The sequence below is a fragment of the Ischnura elegans genome, chromosome 11, assembly GCF_921293095.1.
Source record: "Ischnura elegans chromosome 11, ioIscEleg1.1, whole genome shotgun sequence".
NCBI classification, from domain to species: Eukaryota; Metazoa; Arthropoda; class Insecta; order Odonata; family Coenagrionidae; genus Ischnura; species Ischnura elegans.
Window position 1 is genome coordinate 31,776,409 of NC_060256.1, and position 7,572 is coordinate 31,783,980.

The window sequence follows — 7,572 nt, forward strand, 5'->3', positions numbered from 1 at the left end:
TCAAAACTTTTCACAGACAAAAATTCTTCCAGAAATGAGAATAGAGAAGTAGAAAGAAAAATCAGCGTTTCAGGTATTACATTTAAGCACGAAAAGCGTCAGTCGAGCAGTACGTTCAAAGGCAGTCAAGCCTCAAGTCATTTTGATAGCGAGACAACTACAGATGCATTTCCATTTATCAGCGGTTTAGAGCCTGTGAATAGTCTATTCGACAAAAGCAAATCAGAATTATTCCCGAATCGCAATAATTCTACTTCCGAAGTTTTAATCGTGGCTGTGGTTAATTGCCGTAGTTTAAGAAATAAGATTCCCGAATTCCACCATTTAATTCATAGCACGAAGTGTAACGTAATTTTTGGAACAGAAAGTTGGCTAACAGATGATGATTCAGACAATGAGATCTTCCCAAAATCGTTCACTGTTTATCGGAAAGTTAGAATTAATCGAGTTGGGGGCGGAGTTTTTATAGCTGTAAAGAATTCAATCGTCAGCCAAGCGATAACCGTAACTGAGACCAGCGTTGAATCTGTGTGGTGTTTAATTAAATGTCCAAAATTCAAAACTATTTTATTATGTTCGTATTACAGACCACCTAACTCAGATATAACGTCAATGTTGGATTTTCAAAATCAAATAAACAGCGTAGCATCCAAGTATCCTGAAAGAAACTTGATTGTGGGTGGAGATTTCAACGTACCTTCTATAGATTGGGAGACTTATAGCTTCATTCCTGGTGGGAGGGATAAAGTGATCTGCGAGGCTTTATTAGACACTTTTACATCTAATTCATTGTTTCAAATAGCATCCGCACCAAACAGAGGAGAAAATATTCTTGATTTATTAGCGACAAATATACCACATCAGGTAATAAACGTTGGCACTGTCGAAGGAATAAGTGACCATAGGGTAGTAACTGCAAAGTTTTCTCTAAATACCGCTGTAAACTTTAAAAAAGAGCGTAAAGTTTTCATTTTTAAAAGAGCTGATTTTGATGGGTTTAAGAGTCATCTGAAAAATGCTTTCCCCGAGTTTCAAGAATCAGTATTAAAGTTAAATGTAGAGAATACTTGGAAAGCTTTTCTTTCGCTCGTAACTTCGGGAATAAATAGCTACATCCCTAGTAAAATAGTAAAAGAAGGCAGCGAACCGAGATGGTACGACGCGGAAGTGAGAAAATCATTGAGGCGACAGAGAGCGTGTCATGCTAAAATGAAAAAAGTCAGCACGGATTTATCCGCTAATGAACGCGAGCTAATAATAAAAAAATATAGGATGACTAAAGCCGCCGCGAAGGAAGCGTTCAGGAATGCGTTCACGAATTTTAAAAGAAAAACACTAGTAGAGCAGTTACAGGACAACCCAAAAGCATTTTGGTCATATGTTAGGGAAGTTCAAGGTAAACGATCTACCGTATGTTCGCTGAGAAACGACAATGGAGATGTGTTGACAAGCAGTTACGATAAAGCCAATTTATTAAATTCATACTTTAAGAGCGTGTTCACGGAGCCTTCCGAAAACTCACCCGAGACCGATGACAATCCCTGTATACATAAGATGCCAGCTATTGACATTAGTACGCTCGGAATAGACAATATATTGAAATCGCTCAGTCCAAATAAATCACCTGGTCCAGATGAAATCCCTTCTCGCGTATATAGAGAACTAGCCTCAGAAATTGCCCCCTACTTGCAGTTAATATTCAGTAAATCCATCAAGCAACACGAAGTACCTAATGACTGGAAAATCGCTAATGTAACGCCAATATTTAAAGGTGGAGACAAGGAACAGCCATCTAATTACAGGCCGATATCTTTAACGTCCATCTCTTGCAAAGTCCTTGAACACATCGTAGTCAGCTCGGTAATGAAACATCTAGACGCACAAAACTTATTAATGGGAAATCAACATGGATTCAGGAAAAGCAGATCGTGCGAAACTCATTTAGCGCTCTTCGCCCACGATATTTTAGTCTCCGGGGAAGACAACATTCCAGTAGACGCGATTTTTCTTGATTTCAAAAAGGCATTTGATAAAGTACCCCACGGTAAGTTAATAATAAAACTGAAATCTTATGTTCTAGACGAAGATGTCATTTCCTGGATTACAGAATTTTTGAGCGACCGCGTCCAAAGAGTAGTATTAGACGGTGCAGTCTCCAATGAGGTTAGAGTCACTTCTGGCGTTCCTCAGGGTAGTGTCATTGGCCCACTCCTATTCCTTCTTTATATAAACGACATTGGCGAAGTAGTGCAGAGTAAGTTACGATTATTTGCAGACGACGCTGTAGTTTACAGAGAAATCCGTTCCAGCAAAGATATAGATGAACTTACGAATGACCTTGCCGCTATCCAAGCTTGGTGCGATGCTTGGCAGTTAGAATTAAATTTGGAAAAATGCGTCGTAATGAACTTCTGGAAGAAGAATAACTCCCTGCAGCGTAACTATATCATTCGGGGCACCCAGTTAAAGGCAGTTGAATCCGTGAAATATCTAGGGGTTAGACTCAATAATGATCTATCGTGGAATAAACATATTCGAGAAATAACCGGTCAAGCTAATCGTAAAATGGGTTTTGTTAAAAGAATATTAGGAAAGTGCGACGACAAAGTGAGAGAAATTAGCTACTTTTCCCTCGTTAGACCACATTTGGAATACGCTGCCAGTGTTTGGGACCCTCATGAAAAAGGCTTAATAACAGAGTTAGAACGCGTGCAAAGAAGAGCTGCCAGGTATGTGAAAGGTCGTTACGATAGTCTTGTTAGTGTAACTGACCTCTTAGATAAACTCGGATGGGAATCTCTGTCGGACCGTAGATTGAAAAATAGACTAAACCTTTTAGATAAATTCAAGAGCAGTGTCTTTTCTGACGAAGTTAACCATATCTTGCGGACGCCAACGTACTACGGAAGATCAGATCATGTAAATAAAATAAGAGAGATAGATTGCAGAACAGACAGATTCCGAATGTCATTTTTTCCACGATCGATAAGAGATTATAACGGCAGCAATAGAACTCGTAAATAGATTGCATGACTTGTAGTGTAGCTTACTAACCTATATAAAACTTAATGCATGTTTCTGAATTTCTATTCTATTTATAACAGCATATAGTAGTATAGTTTGTTATTATGCGGGAGGTTCTTTGGACGGTGTAGTGTGCATGTGGGAGTCCAAATGCATGCTGCATGCTGGTGATTGATCATCCCCTGCCAAACACCCTAGAGGTGGCTCGCAGGGTATTATGTAGATGTAGATAATCATATTTTAAAATTCTACAGCTATATGTATCATTACACCTGTTCCTTCTTAAAAGTATGAAATAAGATAGTGATCACCCTCGTACATACGTCAGCTATTGAACTATGAACTTCTAAATCAAGCCAGCTGCAGTTTCACTACTTGTAAATCGAGGATAAACAAAACTCGAAATTGTTCTCGAGGCCTATACCATTTTTCTGAACTGAAATCGGCTGGGTGGAAAATAGCAAGTAGCCAATCAGAAGCGCTGCACCTTCCACCTCTCCGTTCCCCTCCATCCCCTTCCCTTTTCCCCTACGCTCCCCTCCATCCGGCCGACCGGCGTTGCCAGCCTTGGGAGTAACGGTAATTTCGGGGGCGGCAGAACGAGCGCCAAAGCGCCAAAGCGATCTCCAAAGATTTGGCTTGGCAACACTGCCAGCCGGAGAGCGATGTTCACTGCTCGGAGTTCGGAGAGAGACTGCGGGCTCTTCCACACTTTCTCCTGTCGCTCTTCTGTGATTGGCTAGAAGAGTGGGTGGGTTGCGAGCACGCTCAAGGTCAGCCGCCTTCAGTTCAGAAAAATGGTATAGGTCGCGTCGACTCGATATTATTTACGTCAGGCGCGGCCTCGAAACGCCGAAAATAAGTCTCGTGAATTGATACTTTTGGAAACGTCGAGGCTTTGACGTAACCACCTCGATATTGTCGAGGAATCGACAAATTCGAGGCTTTCGTGATTAATCCCATCGACTCGATGCTTTCTCCCGAGGGACGGTGGATTCAAGGTGGGATGTTCGGGGGATTCCAATCCAAGGAGGCAGTACATACCTGAAGGTTTCGAGCGTGGAGCGAAGTGTGCTTAGGCAGGACAAGTACGCCCACCTTGTCCAAAACATTGACGATTCCATAAGGGTCAATGCTTTCTATTTGGTGAAATTTTTGGTCGCAACTCGTTAAGGCATTAAATAAACTATGACACGCACAAAGAAAACCTTTTTCCTTACTTCATTGGTACTCTTCGCGAAGCAGGGGTGCCGACTTACAAAAAATATTGGGGGGGCCCAAACCGGGGACCTTGCCCCGGTAAATTTTATAAGAAGTGAATTTTAAGTTTTTTAAGCATTTTAGAAGAGTCATATGATCAACATTAGAACTCTGATCACCCGAATCTGGACACTCCGGGGAAAATCGACCAGCCTGACACATTTTTCCTCACAGCTGTAACGAATTTTTGGGGGGGCTCGGGCCCTCTCAGGCCCCATGGAGTCGGCGCCACTGTCGCGAAGTTAAATCTCAAGCGTCTTTTCCCAGGGAAATATCAATATCAATCACCACGGTTACGCTCTACAACCAGCTCCGCTGAAAATAAAATTTTACGAGAATAAATTAATCATTTACTTGCACTTATACAGATATTTAATTTTATTGTAGCGGAAATCTAACAATTAGAGTAAGAACGTATATTTTCAAGGATATCCCCACAAGTAAAGTGGTTAAAAGACGCAAGAGTTTATACATTAATGGAAGCACCGCGAATGATGGGAAAAATCCAATGACAATCACGGGCGAAATACTAATGATTATGGTAGCATTTTTCACTTAATGTAGTTCATTTTCAGATCAAAACTGAGCCACCTCAATATATCATGTCGGAGACTAAGTCCAGAAATTGTCAAAACAAGATGGAGGAACTTTGACCACGCTAAAAACTCGGAAACAGCGCCTCCAGATATTTACAACCCCCTTGTTTCACTAACACTTAGGAATGGGTGAGGGTGACTTTGGGAAAACGTGGCTTCCACTCGCGTATTCGGCGATTCTTGAGGAGGCCCTAGGGGATATGTGAATTTTGTCAAACAAGGTAAGTTTTTTCTACGTCTTCCCCTCCCCCTCCTATGGTCAGGACGGACAACACAGTCAGCTTCCCGCCTTTGATTTTCGCACATTCGATCTGCACACGCAGACGGAATGTTATCAACGCATTCTTCCCACTCACTACCGGATGTGGCCTTTCTCGGTCTGCCACGCTTTCTTTCCCCTTGGATTGGGGGAGGCAGTGGCGTAGCGAGGGGGTTTCGGACCCTCCGCTCCCCCAATAATAAGAAAACGCCATCACTTTGCTTCATAAAAGAAAAGAAAGTAGGTACTGCAAAATTATGAATTTACGAAACATTTCTTTGAAAAATGAAGTTTTTTCGGTTATGAAATGTACTAAAATTAGTTTTAAACCCTCTACTTAGTACCCTGTTTTTCAAAATTTCCCCCCTGGTCTTGGGCCCTCCCTCAAGTGAAATTCCTGGCTACCCCATATTAAATTTATTTTTTACATTTATTACATTTTTTGCTTTGATAAAGAATGTATATATTAAAAATTTTGAAGCAACAAATGATAAAAGTGTTATCAGACCATTATGTCTTTTGTTAACCAGTGCCGGAACGGCGTTCCGGCTTCATGACATCACTTGTCTACACTCAACCACGAATATTACAAAAGAGGATACTCAAGTCCCCTCTACACGTGTTGTCCACCACCGCGCATGTAAATAGGTTTACAGGAGTCGCCACTGGCGTCGCTGACGGACAAATTGATTCGAGTTTCACGGGGAAATAAGTTATAACATTGGTATTAACCGAAATTTATACACATTCTGATGTGAACTATCAAATTCATAACTTTTCAATGCTATTCCTCGTGATGACAAACATTTTACTGTAAAATATTATTTTTTTTAATGGATCGCATTGCACTCATCTCCGCGCCACGGAAATTTTTGAAAGCCGATTAAAATGCGACCGAAGTGTCAACAGAAATCAGCTATCTATGGGATGGACTTGGGCCTCATATACGCAGTCCCCTTGCTCTCAACACTCGTCAACGGGGCAACTGCCCGAGGCCGGGCATCATTCGCCAGTCCGTGTGCTCCCTATCTCTCTCCACTCCGTCGCGTCGCCCAGCTATGCGTTTTTCTGCTGACTATGCTTGGGTCTCACGCTCGCGGGGAGGTGAGGAGCGGTGAAGGTAATGCCTGGTTCACATTACCATTGTCCGAGCGATCGTTCTGACGATAGTTGGCCGAACTAGCCGCGTTAATGCATGTCCTGACAATAGTTCACGTAGTTCCAAACGTTGCCACTTTAGGATGGTTAGGCGCTGGGAGACCGGAAACGGAAGCGACAAGAGAAAGACGAAAAGCTCGTGAAGCTCTATTTTTTCATGGATTTGTCAAGGAAGGAAGAATATGGGCGGAAGAAAAATAATTCGGTAAATACACGTTGAACACAGTAATATCTTGTCCCTGCATACCTCAACAGCTTTGCTAAACGTCAACTTTCCCGTTCACTTTGGAAGTCAGCACTAGAGGGCAGCACACGTTTTAACAATCGTCGCGTGAATGCACGCTAGTTCCGGCAATCGCTGGAACAATCGTAATGTGAATGAGGCATAATGAAGCGAGAGGCGAAGAATGAACTGCCGACTCGGCGGCGCGTGGGTGGTGTAAAAAAGGGGGGAAAGGCGAGCAAGAAGTCCCCCTCCTATTCCGCTGCAATGATATAGTTTATGAAAAAGTAATTTAATTTTTCTAATCAAATTATTTAACAACAATTATAAAATTAAACCACATTAAACAATAATATTACTATGCCTTTTTCACAGAATTCTCCGATACTGTGTAATTCCAACAACCGCATCTCAAAAACTAGCTTACGGAAGTATAAAATTTTAGTGGCAGGGTGGGAGGGAGCTATCAGGGGTGATGGCAAACTGATCTTGGCCCTCCCATACAAAACTCCTAGTTCCAGCCATACGCGTGACTGTGCACAAAGTCACATGTTTCATGCACTGCTTACAAACAATAGGGTAGTTTCCTTCATAAAAGAAAACGAAAGGCATTGATTGCGATTCCTTACCCACCTTTAGTGTATTCATAATATACAAATCAGTTGGTTTTAGAAATCCCAGTTTAGACGAATGGCAATGGTCAATTTTAACCTCATTTGAAAAAGGCCAGATTGGCGCCCATGCTATCCCGCTCCACGTGACGTCACACGGACCTAGTATAAATAAGCATATACTGGAACTCAAGTATTGTGACTAATGAGGCAAATTGAATATCACAGTTGAGGCGTGAATCATGGCAGGTGGGCATAATAGGGTGGTTTCCTATTATTATTTTATTGCTTTAATCGAAAGATTATTACTCCTGGAGTACGTATTTCACGCTTTTAGATTTTTAAATGACAACATCTATTTTTCGCGATTAAATGAAAAGTGAAAATTTTCAAGCGCGCGAAAACGCGACGCTTAAGTATGAATGTCGGGAAGTCTCTCTG